Source organism: Neovison vison, chromosome 2, assembly GCF_020171115.1.
Source record: "Neovison vison isolate M4711 chromosome 2, ASM_NN_V1, whole genome shotgun sequence".
Taxonomy (NCBI): Eukaryota; Metazoa; Chordata; class Mammalia; order Carnivora; family Mustelidae; genus Neogale; species Neogale vison.
The window spans coordinates 192,256,728-192,278,822 of NC_058092.1; the positions used below are offsets into that span (position 1 = coordinate 192,256,728).

The 22,095-nt window shown below is 56.5% G+C and overlaps 1 protein-coding gene across 5 annotated transcripts in view; it reads left to right on the top strand.

Annotated features, from left to right (window-relative positions):
- ZMIZ1 (zinc finger MIZ-type containing 1) overlaps positions 1-22,095 on the top strand; it is a 230,094-nt gene that overhangs the window by 38,880 nt on the left and 169,119 nt on the right. For all 5 annotated transcript variants that reach the window (XM_044239920.1, XM_044239924.1, XM_044239923.1 and 2 more), the window contains exon 2: positions 5,324-5,447. The gene's annotated coding sequence lies outside the window, so the exon portion shown is untranslated. The remainder of the gene's footprint in view (positions 1-5,323; positions 5,448-22,095) is intronic.

Here is a 22,095-nt window from a genome sequence, read left to right on the forward strand (position 1 = left end):
TTATTCTCCAGTGAATCCTTTCTCTGCGGCCCCTCCTGTAGGGGACGCTGCCCTCTTTTCCTTAGAGTGGGCCTCCGGATCTCCACCAGGGCCCCATCATAAGGTCCTGTGGTCACCTTTCCCTGCAGCAGGCTCCCCCGGATACCTGTGTGAGTGCTTTGAGCTTATCTCTGCTCCCTGCATGCCTGACACATACTAGATGCTCAGGAAGAGCCTGCTGGATTTGATGAAGGGGGTCCTCAGGGCAGTGTCGGGGTGTCCCTTTGTTAACGGTGTGGTAGAGAGGAGAGGAGAGAGTTTGTCGATGGAGAGGCTGACCTCCCTAGGCCAGGCGCCACCCCCCCCCGCCCTGCCCTGCACAGCCGGGGCCCGGGGAATTGCTGGGGGGCTGCAAGGGACCCGTCCCCACCTCTGTGCAGCCCAGCGCCTTCCTTGCTGGCAGGAGCCGGCTCCCTGGGTTGGCCGTGTGATCACTCTCCAGAAAACACCCCAGTGGAAACTGCATGAATGATTGATAAGAGCTGAGAGCTGTTTAATTTTTTCCCCCTGTTTAATGGCTATCAATAATTTAATACGCTCTCTGTATGTTTTTAAGAAATAGCACCCATTTTGCCCGTCTCCGGTTTAGCGGGCTAAATGATTTAAGTGTTGGGAACGGGCTCTGAGGACCGAGGCTGAGCAAGTCAGAGGGATCTGGAGGCTGGGGGTGGGGGGAGACGGGTTCAGAGCCAGCCAGCGGGTGTGTGTGCATGGGCGTGTGTGTATGTGTGTGTGTGTGTGTGCACGTGCGTGTGTGTGTGTGTGTGTGTGTGTGTGAAGGTGGGAGGGATGGAGGACGGAGGGGGCGGGTGAAAGCCAGCGCCTCTCTGCTAAGAGCAAGATAATTGCTTTTCCGGGTCTCACTGAGCAGCAGCTGAACAGCTGTCCACGCGTCGCCGCCCCCCCCCACCCCAGTGTCGAGCTTTTCTAGATGACTCTGGGGGGGCTCACGGGGGCTCGGAAGGAGCTTCAGCTAGTACTACTGGGGGCTGAGAACAAACCCCCCCCCAACACGTCTTTGCCCCCTTCTAAAGGTTTTAAGTCATTTTTATTTTAACGATGCAGTGACTCCCCGGCCAGCCTTGTTTTCCAGATGGGGTAGGGCTGATGTTGGAGCAGGGAATTCAGAATCGCTCATCTCAGGGCTCACAGGGACCAGGAAGGTCATCTGCCAGTGTTCCCCCAAACTTCCCAGATGCAAAGGATCCCCTGGGAGGACTTGTTAAAAATTTAAATTTCTGGGCTGCTTTCCAGACCCACAGCCTTCCCTTCTCCAGGGAGAGGCCTGGAACATGTGGGTTTACCAGGTAGCCCAGGTAAGTTCTTATCGGCAGAGGAGTTCGGGAAATGTCAACTCCAGCTCCGGTTCCGGTGCTCACGACACACATAGCACCACATGGCTGCTCCCCCTGCTTGCACACCTCCGGGGACAGGGTACTCACCACTCTGGGAGACAGCACATGCACTTGGGGAAACTATGCTCAGTCCAGAGGTCCCTCTGACATTAGGTTGGTCCCACTCAGGCTATCCTAGTGTATGTGGAGTTAACCTCCGCCAAGGACAGACCACCTCTCCTAGGACCTCTCCCTTTCTGGCCGTCCACTGGTTTATCTATGCCTCTCTGTTGGGCAAGGAGCTTCCTTTCCTAGAAAGGCACTCTGGGTACCAGAGAAAATGTCCCAGGGATAGCCCAGGCATAGGGAGTGGGCAGACACCATCCCTGGCACAATGGGGACCTGGAGGGAGGCAGAAAGAGACCTGGGCTTCAGAACTGCCTTGGCCTGTCAGGGTCCAGTGCTCCCATGGGAGAGAAATATATGACTCACCAGAGACTGTGGACTAAGCCAGATCTCTGGGATGACAGTGAGGGATCTGAGACCAGAAGAAACTGCCCCAGGGTCACACGTCCATTAAGAACGGAGCTGGGACTGCAAAGATAGGACAGGGGGGCCCAGTGAGGGGCATCAAGGATGAAGCCCTGGTACTGGGGGTCCACTGAGACCCCGGTTACCGCTGGGCTGGGATGCAGGACAGGGCAGGGCTCCTCCTCCTCACTAGGCGCTCGCTGGTGGAGACAAGTCAGTACATCCAAGGATTTGTAGCAGAGCCGAGGCCCCATCTGTCTGGCATCACAGCTCTTCCTTCGCTTTGCCTGGTCTTTTGCCTTGTTCCTACCGAGAGGCCACACTGACTGCATGTCAGCCTTGCTCTTTTCTTTTAATCGTTAGAGGGAAGGAACGGTACACATTTCACAGGTGTCATTGTGCACGGCAAAACAGGGTGCCCATTAAGCCCTCCTCCGTTGCATAGATGCTCGTGGTACCCTCAAGTTCAGCCCCACCCTCGATGTATGTGGGAGAAGCCTGGGTCCTGGCAGGGGCTGGCATACAGTCCCCTTCACTGAAACCTGCTCTGGTCTTTACAGCATCACTCGGGGCCGTGGGGTGGGGGTGGTTGTAGGTCTTGACCCCAGAGGAAGAGGAGGAAGGGTGCCGCTGAACCCTGACAGGGCTCTTGCTTGCAGAGCTCTGAGAGCTGGCAAGATCGCAAAAAACTAACCCGTGCTCAGGAAGGCCCAGCCCTGGAGCGAGAACTGCGTGAGTCTAGATACCTGGGCAAAGCCTGGGGCAGTCAGGGAAGGCATCCAGGAGGAGGTGCCACCTGCCCTAGGGCTTGAATCATGGAAGGAAGAAGAAAGGCATCCCAGGTGCAGAGGTGTGAGGCAGCACTGTGAATGTGTGCGGGAAAGTGAGATGAAGACAGCTGGGCTGGAGAGGTGGGCAGACCAGGGTGGGCTGGACCTGGAATGGCTGGGTGGAGCACCACAGAAGGCTGGATTGTTCCAGCTTCCGTTAAAGGACTACATCCATGCAGAAAAGTGTGCATATCCAAGTGTAGCTTGACAAATTGTCACGAAATGAACACAGTCATGTAAACACCATGCAGATCAAGAACATTCCAGATGCCCCAGAACCCCCTATGTACTCCCTCCCTTTCCCTGCTTCCCCTCCAGGACAGTGACTTCTGATTTCCAACAGCATGTTGCCAACAATACAAACACCCTAAAACTTCATGGCTTCCAACAAACGACCACCGTTTGTTATGTCTCCTGGTTCTGGGGTTTGCCTGGACCATCCCTCTGGTGGTTTCCCTTGGGCTCATGTGACTGTAATCACCCGAAGGGCTGACTGGACCAGAAGGCTGGTGGTGATGGGCTCAGTCACATCTGGCGGTCGGCACTGGCTGTTGGCTGAGTGGCCTCAGGTGTCCCCCATCCTCTAGTAGGGGAGACTGGCTTCTGACCGGGCCAAGGTCATAAACAGCATGCCCCGAAGGCCTAGTCTCTGTAAGCCAGAGAATGTTCCTTTCAGGAAGTCCTGTTGGTCAAAACAGGTCTCAAGTCCAGCCCAGGTCCAGGGCATCGAGAACAGACTCCCCCCGCCTTGATGGGAGTCACCACAGCGTCACCCTGTTTAGTCGACCACAAGCACAGAGTAGTCTGCCTGGTCTTGACCTTTCTGTAAATGGGGCCCTTAAGCATGTTCTGTATTGCGTCTGGCTTCTTTGGGTTGTTGGGTTTGTGAGATTTCTCTCTATCCTTGGATGCAGTTGTGGATCCTTTGTCCTCATTGCTGTGGTTTTTATTCCACTGTGTGGGTCACCAGGTGTCCATCCTATGACTGATGGCCTTTTGGGAGGCTTTTGGGGGGGGGTGTTGGGCCATTACAAATAGCACTGCTCTGAACATTCTAGTACACGTCCTCGGGTGCCCCACACACGCGTATCTCTAGAGGTGGAGTTGCCGGGGTGCGATAAGCCACTTGGAAGCATGGGAGACACTTCCAAACTAGTTTCTAAGGCAGTGGCCGGTGCATGCCCTTCCAGCTGTGTTTGGGAAGGCTGCAAAGGCTTTGCAGCGGGGAGCCATGTGTCTTTGGGGCTTTTAGGAAGTCCTCCTGGCTGAAGATCTCTGACCCTGAGGCTCCCTGTAGTCCCTGATGGACCCACCTCGAGCCACAGGCCTCCAGGCTAGGGGAGGTAGAGCCATCAGACCAGCTGGCCTCCCGGACCCCGAAGACTCGGGGAAGCTGCGTGCCTGCAGCGCTGACCCATGAGGACGCTGGAGCCGGAGGGGCTGCCATGATGGCCTCCATCCGTGACAACTCGGGGCAGTGGGTCAAGCAGTCCCCAAGGAGATTGGGGTCTACCTCTGGCCTTGCCTCTCTTACCATGAGCCCCTGGGAGGAAACCCTTTCCCCAGCAGGGCTTTGCTTTCCACATTTGGGAATCAACAGAGAAGAGTATCAACCTCACCAAGTCTCTTGCCTCTCCCCAGCCCCAAGGCTATATTCTGGAATGTAACAGGGAGGGGCATCAGGAGGCCCTTGGAGAGCTCATTGGGCTTCCTGAATTAAAGACACGTCAAGGGCACCTGGGTGGTTCAGTGGGTTAAGCGTCTGCCTTCAGCTCAGGTCATGATCCCGGTATCCTGGGATCAAGGCCCACATCCATCAGACAGACCTCCTGCTCAGTGAGGAGCTTGCTTCTCCCTCTGACCCTCCCCCTGCTCACTCTCTCTCACTCTCTCAAATAAATAGATTTTTAAAAAAATAAACAAGTACATAAATCTCCAAGACATGGGTCAGTTGGCCAGTTTTCTTCATCTTATTCACTAAACACCTTCACTGCCCCGTCCATCAGTCACTCGTTTGTTTGTCCAACCGTCCCTCCAGCAGTCACTGGCCTTTCTAGCCTCAGAGGAGAGGGATAAACTTGACTCTGGTCCTGTGGTCCAGAAGCTCCATGCAGGGAGGAGACTGGCCTCCAGAAAGCTGGAGAAGACACGGTCGGCCAGACCCCAGGCCCCTGGAAGGCGAACAAGGGAAGGACGGGCCGATCCTGGAGGGCTCAGTGGAGGCACTTGAGCAATGTCTTGAAGGCCAACGGGGCCCAGAAAGACAGAGCAGTGGGGGACAGGGCTCGGAGCAGAGCACCAGACGTGACCCGCGGCCCTGAGGGGGGTGTGTGTGCCTGTGAGCTGCTGCTGTTAGAGCCGGGGCCTGGGCCAGGCCTCTAACACCAAGTTTAGGAGACAGGCTCTGGCTGGGGAGGTGGGAGACAGCGTCCAGTTTCTGGAATGGCTCCACTTCGAGGGGGTCAGCTCAGCCTTCCAGGACATGGCCAGAGGAGCCTGGGCAGGCAGAGCTAGGAGGTCAGTGGGACAGATGGGGGCCACCTGCATGGTTGGCTTGGAGCTCACTGTGCTCTCTGGTCTGTCCCGCAGGACTTGCTGTGCTGTGTTTGGCCAAGTTGGACTGCAGGGGCCGTCGCCTTCTTCCCACCTTGGCCTCCTTTTCCCAACGCCCTTAGCAGCCTTGAGTCCTGGTCGTCTGCAGAGGCCTCAGCAGGTAAGCAGGACAGACTGGCCCCCAGTGCTGTGCCTCTGGTGCTGTGGGACTGGGTAGCTGAGGAACGAGGGGACAGGGCTTATTTCTCAGTTTTCACTTCTTTCTTGGCTGCCTCCTCTCAGAGGAAGCCAGACAGTGGAGGGGGTTGCATCCTGGCCTGGAACTGGGATATTAGGTTTTGCATTGTTGCCAGGGCCCATGTGGCCTTAGACGGGCCTGTCTCTCCCCAGCCCTCCCATCTGTACTGAGAATAATAATGGTGGACGCACTGACCCCGTCTCTGTGTGCCAGGCACCACACTAAGTGCTGTGTCGTTATTAACTCTTTCCATCTGCACACCAACCTGTGAGGCAGGTGCTGGAATCAGGTGCACTATAAAGGCAAGAAGACTGAGGCTTGTGGTTGGGAAGGAACTTGCCCAAGGTCGCATACCTGGCTAAGCCCCCATGGGTACTTTGGGTCTGTGTGGCTCCAGTACCCATCCCTAATCCCTGGACCGTTCTGTCCCCGGCTGTGCCCACCTCTGCTAGCCTCTTCCTGGGGGCAGGAACTGAGGCAGTCATGGGGTCTTCAGAAGTGCCAGTCCTAACCCAACTCACGGCAAAGGGAGGGGACTCCCACAAGGTGACAGTGGCTGCGGTGACCTGGGGTCATGCCTCATTTGTGGATGTGGTGTGACATGAATCAGGCCTGGCCTCTGCGGTCCCCAAAGTGGTACCTAGGGCCCCTTCTAGAGGAAGAACATGCTGGCTAGATAAGGTTCTCTCTCCCTCTGCCTCCCTAGTTCAGTTTTCCTAGCTTGTATTAGGCACTTACTGTATGCTAGGCCTGGTGTCTGGCCTAGAGGGGAAAGGGGCTCATCTCATTCAGGGAGATCACAACAGATGTTATACAAGCCCCATACCAGTGCAGTGGACAGTGCTGAGAGGTTGGGGGTGAGCATTCCAGAGGAGGTAACCCCAAAGTGAGTAGCGTTGTAAGGAAGACAGGAGCAAGGGACGGGTAGGAGGGCCTGGCAGGAAGGGGGATGAGGTTGGCAAGGGGATGGGAAGATTGTAAAAGCCACAAGTGCCAGGATGGAGAACTGGATCCCAAAGGCAGTGGGGAGCCATGGAGGGTTCAAAGTGAGATAGGGGCCTAATGAAGGTGGCTGCATTGGAGAGGCTATCAGAAGGGCCCTGCTGCAAGCAGGGAGACTAACGGGGCTGTCCCAAGGGCACAGTAAGAGGTCAGATGCCTCCGGGAGAGCCAGAACAATGGGCATAGAGCAGGAGTGAAAACGTAAGACACCAAGGCAGGGAAGTTGGCAGGGGTGCAGTTGGCCGGGGGTGGGGGTGAGGCATGAGGGTGGGAAAGCTGCCATGATGCAGGGTGCGGGGTAATGATGGAGCTCTGCATGAGTATGGGGAGTCTGGAGTCTAGGAAGTGTTCTTGGAGGCAGTGGGCCAAGTTGTGGTCCAGTGTTGTCTCTGAGAGGGCCAAGATTTTCATGAGAAGGAAGATGATTTGGGTGGTGTGGTGGTTAAAAATGGGCATGATGTTCTCAGCTATAAATACTCATATACATATAAGTTCCAGAAGATTCTCCCCACCCACAGTCAAACCTGTATCCATGAATAGCTAGGCACACACGCTTATGCACACAGACACACAAAGCTGTCCATGTGTGCCGAGGGTATACAGATGTGCATGTACACCCGTGTGCAAATGGGCACTCATGCACAGATGCATGCTCTGATACCCGGAGGAACGCTCCCTCACACACGCATGTACACAGACATGGCTCACACACACCACAAACATACACATGTGCACACAGACTTGCACGCACGTACACACCCACAAACGCCTTCACAAACTCCTATGGTGAGGCTCCACAGCCGCTGGGCACAGACCCTCCCAGTGCACACGGTCCCCCACACGCACGGGGAGGCGCTCCTGTGCGTGCACAAAGGGGCTCTGTTCCAGGGAAAAGGAGTCGTTCGGGGTTCAGTGGATTCTCGCCTGTCAGAGCTTCCATGGCACAGGGAGTTGCAGGGTCTGTGTGGTGTGGAGGGTTAGCCTCTGTGTGGGGAAGAGGTTCGGGCAGGACCTCTGGGAGACAGGAGAGGAGGATCAATCTGCCAGCTTGCTTTAGAGACCCAAAGCTACCGAGCACAGAGCCCAGCTCTTGCAAAGTCGCAGACAGGTGAAAGTTTTCACCTGCCCTTCGCTGGCCCTGCCCAGCTCCCCAGAATCCACTAGAATCCACTAGATTCCATGTCCGTCAGAATCCACTAGAATCGGGACTGGCTATGTCATTTGTGGGACCCATGCCAAGACAAAAAATAAGAGGCTCGTTATTCACAAATGATTATGGGTTTGGTGGCTACAGAGCATCATGGGTCCTTCTAAGCATGGGGCCCTGTGCAATTGCCCAGGGAGCCCACTCTGCCTGTATGAAGTGGAGTGATTGCAGGATTAAGTGCCAAGAACTGAGTTTGTGTGCAGTCTCCACCATTAACTTACCAGCCCAGAGACCTTGGGCGAGTCCCTCGTTGCCTCTAGGAGTCTTGTCGGCCAAGGGGAGAGATGTGCCCCTCCTCCCCCAGTGCCAGCATCCATCTTTTCCCCAGCAGCCTGGGACAGTGGCTCCAGCTAGAGTGAGATTTACATCCCCTCTGTCAGGCAGTGGTGTCAAGGAGGCCCTGACCTTTGACAGCCTGGTTTGACTGTGCTTTGCCAAACCCACCAAGGGCAGTGGTGGCTGGGAGCGTCTGCTCTGTGTTGTATTTGCAGAGTCTTCTGCCTGATTCTTTTGCCTGCCCACCTCTGCTTGGCAGACTCGCTGTAGCTCAGATGCCATGGAGCCTTTTCTGACCCCCACCTCTCCCTCCTGACCTTTGCCCTGGGACCCTTACAGGAGCTACCATGACCCCTTGCCCTGAGACTTCTCTACCATGTGCAGAGCTCGTTCACACCCCAACCCATCACTGAACAAGCCCTTGAGAGGTCCCCTCTTATGTGTCAGAGGGGAAACAGAGGCTCAGAGGTACAGCCTGCACCCTGGCACCTGGGTGAGGGCAGTCCCGTAGCAGCCAGGGGTGTGGGCAGTGACAGCAGAAGGAGGCCCCGGGGCTCTGCTCTGGGCCAGCTTCCCAGGTCAGCATTCTGGAAGACTGGCTTTTCCCCCTGGGAAAGAGCTCCAGCCTCTAGCCAGCCCAGTAGAGACCCCAGAGGTGTGTGGGGTGCCGAAGAGGGCCCGGTGGAGCTGGAGGGCTGGCCAGCTGGAAGAGACAAAGCCCCAGCCCTGCTCCTCCCTGCGGTGACTTGGCCCCGTTCCCGCAGCCAGGCGGCCTGCAGCCAGATTTGTGTGGTTCCGAAGCATCATCAGGCGCAGAGGTGAGAAGGCCCCAGCTGGTCTGGGCCGTAACGGCCTACAGAGGCTGGACACAGAGAGAGGATCTCTCATCGGGGGCATGACCGCGGGCCCGTGTAGCCGGCAGCTTGTGAACAGCATTGTGAACAGCTTCGGCCAGTACCTGCAGAAGGTCCTGACCTGATCAAAGGTACAGACTGTGGGCCGAGGCTTCGGGGTTTTCCAGCTCTGCCACTCCTCTTCGTGATACCAGATTAGTGGTTTGACCTCTCTGTGTCTTATTTCCTCGCCATTAAAATCGGGATACTGGTAGGACCTAACTCACTGTGTTGTGAGGAATTCGGTCAACTAAGGCATGAGAATCTCGGCTGCTGTGTCTAGAATGTGGTTCGCACCCCACCGCGTGTGGGTGGATCGTGGGCAGGCAGCTGGAGGACAGCAGTAGAGCAGACCTGAGCGCTGTGGGCACACGGAGGTGGCAGAGTGGAGGGGTGACATGGCTGGTGTCATTTAAGAAAGGACGTAGGGAGACAGCAGCGTTGGGGCTGGGCTGGATTCGAGTTTCATGAGATAATCACAGTTGTTGATCCCAGCTCTGTGGGCAGAAACATGGGGTGACAGCCACACTCCCTGGCCAGCCCCTCTGGCCCCTGGTGTGTGACTTTGGGTTGCCAGCATGCACACCATCAGCTGTCAGTCAGCAGACTTCCCGGGTTATATGGAGCAAGGCGGCCTTGGGGCTGGCTGCAAAGACCTTGACAGCAGGCCAGTGGTGGCATTCCCCGGGGCCCCATGGGGCGTGCCTGTCCGTCTTCGGCACCAGCTGAGAATGCACACCCCGTTCTCCTTGCCTGGAATTTGTTGCCCGCGGCCCAGGCCCCTCCACTGCCAGCCTGGGAAGCCTGCCCTGAGCCCACATCCCTGAACCCATCTGGAACTGGAGATCGTCTACAGCCCCCTGATCATTCCTGCCCCAGGTAGACGACTCTCGGTCAGCAGGGCAGGGCTGCTGCCCTGGCAGGTCCTCCGAGCAGGACTGTGTTCAAACCTCAACCCTGCCACATACCTGCTGTGTGACCTTGAACAAGCGGCTGCCCTTCTCTGAACAGTTCTTTATGGGTACATAAAATCAGAAAGCTGGCACCTGTTGGGGGTCACAGCCTGCAGTGGTCTTCAGGGCTTTGACAGCCCAGTGAGGCTGAGACTATCTTCTAATACAGATAAGGAAACTCAAAGCACAGAGAGGTTAGGAAGCATCCCCAGGATCACAGAGCTGTTGGGAGAGCTGGGATTCAGCCCAGTTTTATTTGACACCATAATACGTGTTTTCTCCACTACAGCAAACTGTGATGGGTACTTGGGTACTCCCGGGTGATCCATTCACTCTGCCAGCCAGAGCCTGCGGAACGTTTACCAGGCTCTGGTCCCGTGCTAGGCACTGGCGTCCAAAACTGAATCTGCATCTGAGAAGCTGAGTGAGCACAGCCCTGGGCTTGGAAGTCCCAGGGTCTCCAGTGCAGGACCTGCTAGCAGGGGGCCCTCAGCAAGTGAAGGCTGAAGCAGCTGGGAGGAGCAGCTCTTCCTGGATGCTGGAGGAGGCAGCCTGGGGGACTGCCTTGAGGAGGAGGCTGGATCCCTATGCAGAATGGGAGAATAGGGTCTTTCTAGGGTCTCTGCACAACTTGGAAAGACTCGCCCTGTAGGGTGTTCAGTTGGAGAGGAAGATTCATTGAGCCACAACTGGAAGTAGGTGCTAAGGGAGCCCCTGGGGGTCTCAAAGGCTGGGCTAGTTTGACCTTGATCCTGTAGAGAGTGGGGAGCCAAAAGGGCTGTCCAGCAGCAGTAGCAATTCTGAAGGCCAGGAAGGGAGGGTGGGCTTTGGCCCCCTAGGCTCCCAGCTCCACCCAGAGTGGCGACAGCAGGGAGGAACAGTGCTGGGCCTTGTTTACTCCAGCAGGCCGGAACCCCAGCTTTACCAGGCCCTCTTCTGCACCCCAGACCCCTCTGCGGTCTCTCCTAGGCCAAGGGCTGGAGCTGTTTACCAGGAGGAAAAGGCAGTCTTCCAAAATGCTGGAATAGGAAGCTGCCCCAGAACAGAGCCCAGGAGCTGCCCTCCATTACCTTGATCCGTACCCCTGCGTGATGTGGGCCTGACTTTAGCCCACGGGTGGAGTTGCAGGGAGACATGGGCGAACCTGTTGAGTGATGTGCTAAGGACAGAGAAGCCCAGAGACCAGCCCAGGGTCATGCAGCTTCCCCGAGACAGGTGCAAGAGACCAGCAGACCAGGCGAGAGGGATTTTTTTCCTGAGGGTGGGAGGGAAGGTCTTTGTCCCCCTCTGGCTCTCCCAGAGTCCCATGTGAGCCTCGCCAGCTGGATGTGATCACCCCTGTAGGTATGCAGAGCTGCACATGTGCCGTAGGGGCCCCTGACCTCGGCTACCAACAGGGCCGGCTGGGAATTGGTAAATTACACCGAGAAGGATTCTTTGGGTGTTATTCACTGCGGGTGCTTCTCCCTCCCACTGATGTTTGCTCACCTGGCTCTGTCTGAGCTCCTGAGTCAGTCTCCCTCTGGTCCCTGAGCCACACACTTAGGATGAGAACAACCACGCCTCTGCCCTGTGTCCCAGGTTCCAAGCCTCCGTGACCTTGTGGGGTGGGAGCAGACACTGGGTGCGGCCGCAAGGGTGGCATCTTCATTTGAAGCATCTAAATAGTCTTTAGAAATCATTTGGCCCAATGCCTCATGGTACAGATGGGGAAACTGAAGTGTGGCCCGGGGTGGCACGCCATGCTTTCAGCGGAGGCCACTGCCTCCCTCAGTAGCTTTTGAAGCAGGGCAGGGGTAGAGCCTGGCAGGGCCCCGACCCACAGTGGGGGTGGTGACCTGGCCCTGGGGCACAGTGAAGAAAGGCAGGACCAACCCCTAAGGGCCAGGGGGCACAGAGATTAGGGCCTGGGACGTTCTAGGGGGTGTCTGTGGAGATCCGCCCAGAACTGGGACTGAGAACAGCCTTGGGCGCCCTCAGACCTGGCTCTGTGAAGCCTCTTTTGTCTTCCAGCTCCTGTAATCACCACCTCCTGCCAAGGCCTGGACCATTAGGGCTCCTCCTCCCATCTGTTTACCAAGAGAAAGGAGTGAGGGCTAGAGATTACTGGCCCACAGGCCAGGGCGGAGAGAATACTCTGGAGTCAGGGCCCTATTTGAAAGCTGACAAGTTACAGGGGTGAGAAAGGACAGACGGCTCGTGAAACCAGGGACCGCCCAAAGTCCTTTGTCGGCACCCTGGGCTGAGCCACAACAGGGTGCCCAGCGCAGCCTACAGTTTATGAGGCCAAGGATCTGGTGTGGTATCCAGAAAAAAATGTCTGGGTTCCAAGGGACTCTAGGGTCAAGGAGGGCTTCCTGGAGGAAGTGGAGCTGCAGCTGGACCCTAAAGAAAGAACATGACTGTGAACTGAAAGCATTCCAAGCAAAGGGGACCAGCTGGGTCAAGGCCCTGAGGCAGGCACGTGGGGTGGGGGTGGGGGGCAGACTGTGGGGCTGGGTGGAGGGCCCAGACTGGGCAATGAAAGAAATGAGGTGGACATGCCCCCTAGAGGCCAGATGGCAGAAGGAGAAGGGAGTTTGCACTTTGCTTCTAACTTGCTAAATACCCGAGCAGATTCCTGCCCCACTTCTGTGCCTCAGTTTTTCTCAGATCTCCCTAGAGTTTCAGACACAGTAGGGCAGTACCTCAGTAGAAGGGTCTGCCTTTGGGGAGGGTGTGGGCAAATGCCAAGATCCTAGGCTGCCTGGAAGTTGGCAGCCAAAGGCAAGGACACTGCTGTAGGACCCAGGGCTTCTCTTTGGCTAGGGGAGAGCTGACCTCAGACTCCACGGTTTTGCCAGGAGTCTCCCCGAGCCTGGCCGGATGGGGCCTTGGGCCCCCTGGGGAAGGACCACCCCCCACCCTCGCAATGGGCTGAGGGTCTGGCTCTCAGAGCCAACTCCAGAGCCAAGAGTCTGTGGAGTGGGCTTCCCTTGTCCTTCCTGTTCTCAGGGAAGGGGGGACAGGGGGCCCTCCCCAAGGAAGGAGGCCAGGTCAGAGCGTGAGTCCCACATGCCGGCGCCAGGCCTGGGATGTGTGGAGACCTGGGTGTGCTAGCGACCCTCCAAGAGTGGGCCCTCCGTGTAGCCCAGGCTGAGCCCCGGTTGTGTTCAGTCTGCCTCCACTGACCCCTAGAGTCCTCTCTCACCCTCTCCTATCAGCGGGTTGGCAGCCCCAGGCTCTTGGACACCTAGTACCCGAGATTGTGCAGATCTCCCCAGCAGTGTGCACCACGGCCAGCTCAGGCCCTGTCAGCCCGGGGCTGGCCTGCATTCCCGCTAGGACAGCCCAGAACTCTCTTCTGCAAGAATACAGCTACCACCACCAGCAGGAAGGGCAAGTCACCCTCCTGCAAAGCCTCTTCCTGACCCTAGCTCCTGTCATCCTCATAAACAATAAAAATGGTGGTCTTTGTGGGGCCCATTTTGTAGAAACTGCACTTTGGGAAGAGAGGCAGGAGTTTGGGTCAGGGTTACACACACGCTGCTGAGCAAGAGCTCAAATCTAGGGTCCCAGGCCCCTGTCAAGCTCCTCTGGGGACCAAGCCCATGTTTTCTGTTCGTGGCCAAAAGGCAGATGCACCAGGGCCTAGGGAGAGGAGGCGGAGGAGGAAGGGAGACCCCCTGGGAGCCCGGCGGCCGGGGAGCCAAGGACAAAGACGCCAGTCATGTCTCTCTTCCTTGGCTCCAGCTACTTTAACTGGCTGGGTCTGCCAGTGTACTGACATTTACCTGGTGGGGAGGAGGGCCTCCTTCCTCTTGAATCAAGATGCTAAAAATAACCGGGCCCAGCTTCCCAGGGCCCCTGCCCAGCTAGCGCCTGCCTGCCCACCTCGGCGACCTTTTTCCTGGGCACTGTGAGCTAATTGCTGTGTGAGCACGCAGTTGCTGGTGCCTAGGACTTCCTTGGGGTCACAGCAGGATGGGCATTGTGCACTCAGCTTCGAAAACTGAAGAGGGGTCTCTGCCAGGCCTACCTGACCCCCGGGTATTGGGGTGATGGGCCACTCCCTGAACCCCGGCACTCACCCCCCCTTTCCCCTGTGTTCCCCTGGCCCCCCTACCCCTGCATGCTTGGACCCCTTCCCTGAGCTGCCAGAGTTTCCCCTGGGCTCCCTAAATTCTAGGGGGAGGGGAGGCTGTGCCCCTCATCCTCACAATTATTGGGTGCTCATCTGAAGTCCTACCACGGACCTATAAGCCGTGTCCTCCTGCCCCCATGCTGCTTGTTCATCCTTTCCCATCAGCCGCTGAGAGGAGACCAGACATTGAAGACGGACACGTTTAAATCCAGCTGGGCAACCTTAGCAAGTTTCTGAGCCTCTATATTCTCATCTCTGAAATGGGCATCCTACGTGATCCTGTGTTTTTATAAGAATGAAATGAGGTCACCTGCAGAAAGTGCCAGATCCAGAGAGCTGGGCCCCCAGGGCCACCAGGAGGCCTCTGAGGGGTACCTCTGGGGGCTTCCCTCTCTCTCACTAAGGTATCCATAGACCCTAGGAACCTAATAAATTTGGTGAATGTGTTTGGACCAGAATGGGAAGGACTGAGGACCAGGGACTTGGTCTCCCTGAGAACAGGGTCCCTTGCCTGTTCCTGCCACACTTGCCCAGCCTGTGTATTTGTCCAGTATAAGCAGAATTGTGTTGACCCTGGCCTACAGGTCCCCCACTGTGGGGCCTGCCCAGTGGAAATAGAAGGGGTTTTCTGGACTCTGTACTTGCCAGCTGTGAGAACCTGGGCTGGGGGCCGAGCTCCTCCATGCCTTGGTTTCTCCTGTGAAAATGGCCCCTGCCCCATAATCATGGTGAGGTTAAATAGCACACATGTACTGGGCTTAGATGGGGGTCTGGCCTTGGGCAAGCATTCAGTGGGTACTAGTCGGTCCTCAAGGTAGGAAGGTACTGGAAGTGGTCAGTGATAGTAACGGGCACATGCGTACATGATTTCATCCTGTCTTCATGACGGCTGTACATGAGGTGCTCTGACAAGCTCTATGTTCCAGATGAGGAAACTGAGGCACAGAGAGGTCACATACAGTCTGAAAGTGGTAGAACTAAAAACTGGAATTTACATTCACCCCCGTTAGGGTGAACAACGGTTAGGGTTTGCCTGGGACCACCCCAGTTTTTAGTACTGGGAGTTCCATATCCCATGTACCACTCCATTCCAGGCACCCCAGGACAGCTGACCATGCTAGCCCCATCTAAATCCTAGGCCCCCCAGACCCTCTGGAACCCCTCCTTGGCTTCAGGGGTGGCTGGTACATTCTGGGTTATTCAGGAACTCCCGCCGGGTCCCCTCCCCCACATCCTAGATGCCTCTTCTAAACTGATCCTCCTTGCCCATCCCCCACAGCCTGGCTGCAGTTCCCCCAACCCCCCACCAGCTTCCTCTTCTCCCTCCCTCCCATCTGCCAGCAGGAGGGGTGCGGCCATCCCCCACCACTCTGGCATCGCTGCTCCTGACTTTCTAGAGATGCTCTGGAGACTTCTTCCTTAAAAGAGGGAAGGCAGAGGGAGCCCCCCCCACCCCCAGCCCTGGCCCAGGCAGCCTGGCGAGACTGCACTGGCCCTTCCGGTGAATTGATAGAGAACACTGCTGACAAAGGAGAAAGGTCAGCAGGGGGACAGAGCCGAGGTGGTGACAGCCTGCCAGCCAGCAGTGTCCCCCCAAGTCAGGACTTCCTAGAGGGAGGGGCCCAGTGCTCCTTGGGGTTCTGGTCAATTCCTGTTGACTCGGTTCAGCCACTGGTTTAGCACAGCTGAATGTCCCAGCCCCAGAGGGCTGGGGGAGATGCCTGGGTCATCCTGGACACCTTCCCCTCCCTCACTCCTACCTCCAACAGTCCATTCAACCCCCTGACCCATCTCCGGACCTGTGTCCCTCTCACCACCCCCACCTTCTGCTGGCTTTGAGGGTCTTATCCTCTTCTTGCCTCGCCATGACTCACCTCTGTCTGGCCGTCTGCTGCCCTCCCCGGCTTCCCACTGTCAGCAGGAATGAAGTCCAAATTCTGAAACTGACATTAAAGCCCTTTTTGAGCTCGGTGAGGCTGCCTCAAGCTGCCAGGCCTCCGCTGAGGACTTCAGCCTGCCTATGCTCTCCCAACCCTCAGACAAGGGTTGAACCTCTCCAGCCCTCTCTCCCAGCTTGGGTGTCTCTCCCCCCACGCCACAGACATGTCTTTCTAGGACCTGGCCCACCGCTTTCCTCCTTAGGATCCCTGCCCTCTGGGGGAGGTTGGAAGAGCTCTTCTGTGAGGTCGGAGAGTGCCCTGAGTGCCAGGCCAGCTCTGCTCCTGGCACTCCTGCCTCACCCAGGCTGTAGGGCCAAAGCCTGTAGCAAGAGCCTATGACCCCACGCCATCCCTCAGACTTTCCCTTGAGCCATCCAGTGCACCTCATACTTTAGCTGCAGAGAGCAGGAGCCGTGTCTCCCCAGTTCATGTAGAGGTCAAGCCCCAGTGAGGGCGGGAGGTACACTGAATAGTGCACAGGCCCTGGGATCTGACCCCACCTCCATTACTTAACTGGCTGTGTGACCTTGGGCAGTCACTTAACCTCTCTGAGCCTGAGTGGTACCATTTGTGGGATATGGGTAGCATCCTTCATAGGAGGCTGAGAGTCAGTATGGTGACGGGTGTTGAGTATTTGTGGGGCCCTGGGACATCTTAAGGATCAATAAAGTCATCTCTCCTCATTACCATCAGAGTGGGCAGCTCCCCTATTCCTGAGATTAGGGGCTCCTCCTGGTTATTTGAATGGACATTCCATTTCTGCCCCCTTCCTGTCTCCTCTTTGCCCTTCATCCTGTCCCAGCACTGCTCCCCCACATCTCCTAAGACCCCAGGAAGCCCAGACCTCCCTGGTTCCAGGTTGTCTCCTGCATGCCTGCCTTACCCACCCTGTCTTCACAGGATGCTTTCAGAGCGGGGACCAGGATTTACTCTCGGTTTCTCCCATGGCCCCTCACAGGTACCTACTAAGAGTCTGTTGGGTTGAACCGATGTTCACCAAGCCAAAGTCACCTCTAAGAACAACACAACAGTGAGCAGCCGGCCCCTGGGCTCATCCTCGGGCTGCCGAGGGGCATTTCCGAGAGTGGGTGTGAGCTGCCTGGCATCCGGTGACAGAGGACAAGGGACACCGCCTGGCCTCACCCCTGTGTTTGGGGAGGAGACTGGGGCAGTGCTGGGGTTTGACTGCTGCCTTGCAAGGTGTTTCCAGGCTGGTGCCTCTCCCCGTCCTCTGAACTGTCTTATTTGCCTGGGTCTTTTCCCCACCCCCACGGTTTTCTGTTAAATTGTGTTATTATATTTAAACAAATCAATTCCACTGCAGAGTTTTCCTGTCCTAATGATGAGTTTGCAGCACAAATGCCATTGATTTCTCACAGCCCTGAAAACCAGTTGATGAATAGCACCAGGCTTGTCTTTGGAGAGGCACTTAGAGCAGCTCTGTGTGCCCCTCGCTGCTCCCCCACTTGCATGGGCCCCTCCCATCACGACCCCACCCCACCCCGCATCTCAGGGTCCAGCGACAAAAGGACACCCCCGGCGCTGCCAGGGGTGGAATGTCATCGCAAGGAGCCGGCCTCTTGCGCTGGTAAAACAATCACAGTGCAGATTCTTATTGATTTTGGCCAAAGGCAAGAGCGCAGCCTACAGAGCAGAGAAGTGGTGAGGGTGTGATCTTCGTCTTCCCTTACAAGTTCAGAGCTCTGTCCCCAGTGACGACGGATTGCAGCTCAGGCACCATTTCCAGACTGGGATGGGACTGCTTTGTAAAGGGATGGTATAGAGGTTGGAAAGCTGGCCAGGCTAGGGAGCATGAGGGTCCCCACTTTGTGCAATCCTTCAGAAACCCCACTGCTGGAAGTCCCTACCCAGGGCTTTGCCTTGCGGATTGCTGCCCAGGGCTTGTCTGAGCTTTTGAATGGCCCCGGGTTTGGGTGCGTGGGTAGCTTAGTTTAGACACGGTCAGCCTAAGTCGAGGGCGGTCACTGGTGATGAGGAGGGAAGGGCTGCTGGCCAGCTGTAGCCAGAGGCTCCCCAGGGCCCCAGTGCCCCAACTGTCTTCCTACGGGGTTAATGACAGGAAGTTCCTCTGACTCTTACTTAGGCTTTCTGCTGTCCCTTCACCTGCTCCTGGGCTTTTGGACTGTGGAACTCAGGTTGTCAGCTGGAAGGGCCTTAGGTGGTTATCATGTAGGGTCTCAGTTCAACTCTCGGGGCATGCCTCACAAGCCCGTGCACTGGGCTGGGGCAGGGCAGGAGGGAGCACCAGGGACTGTGGCAGATGAGGTCGCCTGCCTCCCTTAAGTCCCTGAGAGCACATAGGCTTTAGTGACCCCAGGCACATCACACTATATGGGATTGGCACTGTGGGCCAAACTGGTCACTGCCTATCCCCCATTCTCTTACAGGTCTTTGTTTTGGAGACAAGAATATGTGGCCTGGAGTTAGGAGTGGCTCCTCGAGGTCACAGCACGAGGCCACACAGCTAGGACTGGAGTCTGGGAGGGGGTGGGGCCTCCGGCAGTACTGTCACCCCTCCCCCGGGCTTGGTGAGGCCACCCCAGCATTCAAGGTTAGGGGGCAGAGCACGGTGCTCCGTTCTAGGACAGGCAGGCCTCTTGCTCCAGAAATTCAAGAGTGGCCCAGCATGCCCCCCTTCCCGTCACTTTCAGAGCAGTCACCCACCCTCCGCCCTGCAGACAAACCTCCTGTCCCTTATAATCAGGTTAGCCTCTTGCTCTGTGCTCACTCAGCTGAGCTGAACCAGCTGCCTCTGATGGTCTGTGGCCTTCCCCTCTCCCTAGCTCTGGGGTTGGGGGAGGGGAAGCCAAGAAATGAGCTGGGAGTGGGAAGGGGCTGCCCCACTCTCTCCATTCAGACCTTGCCATGGTTTCCAGGATCAAGTCCAAACCTGTTCTTAGCCTGGCATCTAGCACCGGCTGCAATTAGGCCCTGCTTATTTCCTTAGCCTCCACACCCTTCATACATTCTTTCCTACAGTCATGGGATGCTATTTCCCACCTCCCTGTCTTTGCACATGTGGCTCCTTTTGTTACTTCCCACCGTCTCAGAAAACTCCTATGCATCCTTCAAAACCCAGCTCTTACCTCTTCCTCTGGGCTGCCTCCTCTGAGGACTCCTGCCTCTGTACTACCACTGGGTTCTCCACTGGTCTGAAATGTAATCCCAGTGTTTGGGTACTTTATTCTGCATCCGGTTCTCCTGAGTTTCTGGAGGAAATGGACAATATTCTAGAAGAGTATGTCTCTGGGTGCAGGACAGAGAATACTCAGTGAAGGAATAGGGCCAGCGAAGAAGAGAGAGGTAGGAACCAGGGGAGGGAAAAAGACAGAAGTGCACAGAACAGCTGTTCTCAGACCCTCCACGCAGCTCTAGCCTACTTCCTGTCAGGGAGGCCATTCCCAGTGACACATGCAGGGCCTGAAATAGACACGTGGGGGCCTTGGTGGTACACTTCCAGAGCCCAGCACTAAGCATGAAGCACCCCTCCATTCCTTGGGTACTGAAACCCCTCTCCTCCCAGCGCCCTGCCCCTGCAGCCAAGACCCCCTCCCTCAGCAATGCCCAGGCCTCGTCCCTCTGTTTCTGCTAACTTTGTTTTATAAATAAACTATATAAATAGGCCCCTCTGATTCCTCGGCGCACACACTTAAGGACTAGGGCACGGCTGCAGGCATAATTGTGCTACCAAATCCATCAGCTGCCTAATTACCATTTATTTTGCATTTATTTCTGCTAATTAAAAAGAGAGAAACTCCTAACAACTTTTACGTAAATACTATATTTGTTCTATGTAAAGATGGGATGCTAATTTGCTGGTGATTAGCTGATTATCTAATTTTGTAGCTGTCACACAGGATGGCCCTGTCTCCCCTTGGCACCCCAGAAATCGCTTGAGGCCCCTGATCAGGTGTGGGAGGGATGGGTCAAGGGAGGTCTCCGTTGGTGGTGAGAAGAACTGCCTGGGACCCGGAGGTCACCATGGTTCAGAGAGGAACCTTTGGCTCATTCACAGTTTCTGTACAGATGCAGACACTGAGGCCCAGAGAGGTCTAGCATCCCCTAATAAAGAGATAGACCCCTGCCCCACATGTCTGGGCTCCCCCTCCAGAGCTCCTCTGGCTGCATCGTGCTTGGGTCAGGAGGACTCAGTAGGAGATGGCTTTATCTGCAGCTAGGAAATATCGGGACCAAACTCCAGGCCCAACAGAGAGAAGATGTAGTCTGGTCTGAGCCGATTGCCAAACCAAACCTTCTGTGTACCTTTCTGGAACTTACACCTCCTCCCACTTTCCCATCCAGCACAGGGCTCTGCTCTCACAGCCCCCTGAGCATACCTCCAGAGGCTCGCCCCCCCAAGTCTTGGCCAGCTCCCCCAGGACCTGCCTGCACACAGCATCGGGCCTCGAGCTCTGGGGGCTACCAGGGCCTGTGTGAGTGTCTGAATTTCAGATCTTAATGTTACATATTTATCCTTATGGAAATTAGAAAACCATATGATTAATATAGGAAACCCATGATTTTACACAGTATTGCTTTGAATGAGGGTATGTAAAAAGAAAGTGATTTCAATAACAATACATAAATTATTTAGATGGAACACGGATGAGACTTAAAGTATCTGGTAACTGAAGCTGGGGACATGCTCAGGGAGGGTCTGCGAGCACCAGGTCACAGGAGGCCAGGCGGGCGAGGCCAGGGTCGGTGGCAGGGACCTGAGGTCAGGGTTGGCCAGGCCCTGGCCTGCAGGCCGCCACTGCCCCATCGCACATCCAGGCCGGCAGTGTCCCTGGATCACGTTCTCACTGCTGTCAGTAGGAATTAGCCCACCACAGAGGAAGCATTTGCCCCCAGAAGCAGTCTAAAAGGACTGGTTCAGGGAGGCGGGAAGTCAGACTCTGCTCCGTCTTGCACAGAGTGACCAGCTGTGGCTAAGTGATTCCGAGGGGACTTTCTGACCAGCCAGCTCCCCGGGCCTTGGCGGACAAGACCCTGGCTGACCTTCCACGCTCTTTTTCCTGAACAGTCTGAAAATGGCCCTTTCTGGATATAAAGGCGGAACGACTAACAAGGCCAGCTCTCCTGTGGGTGGCCAGAGAGGTCAGGACCATGGTTGGTATGGCCTGTTGGAAATCTCGGAAACCAGAGACCCATCCTGGCCACTGTTCTCTGGAGCCTCGGTCTCACCCTCCACAAAATGGGAGGTGGTGGTGGTTTGCTCCCAGGGTTGCCAAAAGGGTTCTGAGGGCCATGGGCCAAGCGTCCCTCAGAGAAGCGCTCTGCACAGCTGGTGGTGAGCCCAGTCACCCGCCCGGGGCCCCCCTCAGCCACCCGCCGCCGCCACAGTGTCTATGTGGGGTGACGGCTGCCAGAGATCTCGCGCTCATCTGCCCTTTTATCACCCTGAACACAATCAGGGGAAGCCTGGAAGGCTGGGGGCGCGGGCAGATGGAAAACAGAGAGAGAAAACAAAGGGCCTGCTCCAAGGAGGCCAAAAGGCAGGGTTGTGTCCTCACTCTGCTGGGGCCTGGCCAGCGGGTCCCACCAGCACCAGGCCTTGACTGCCCCTGGGGCTGCTGGCGACCTGCCCCACCCCTACAGAGACTGGCCTTGGGCCTCACGCAGGGTCACCGCTCCCTGGGTGGCCCTGGGGAAGCCATGTTTCTCGTGTCTATAAGATGAAGGAGTTGGACAGCATGCTACGTGACCTTCAGCAAAGCCCCCTCCTCACCCTTGACTCACGGTCTCTTTGGGTGGGCCCAGCCCATCTCTAGGATGCCTCCCCAGCCCCAGGAAGTCAGTGGGGTGCCCACTTCTGCCCATTGAGAGGACCCCAGCATGCTCTGAACAAAGCGAGAAAGTGGGGGGGGGGCTGTTTACTGTCACAAGGTTGGTGCTGGCACGTGAGGATTTGTGTGGAATCAATGGTTTACGCAGAGGGGACTTCACGCAGTGTCCACCCTTGGTCTCCGCTGCTGTCCGAGGCTGTGCGTCAGAGAAAAGGTTCCTGGGCCCTCCAGAGCAGGACCCGGGAGCACTGGTTGCGGCCTCATGCCTGCACCAGCGCTGGGCTGTCAGGGTTCATATCCTGCCTGTGTGACCGCGGGCTGGTTTCTGAACCTTGCTGTGACTGTGTCCTCGCCTGTTAAAATAGG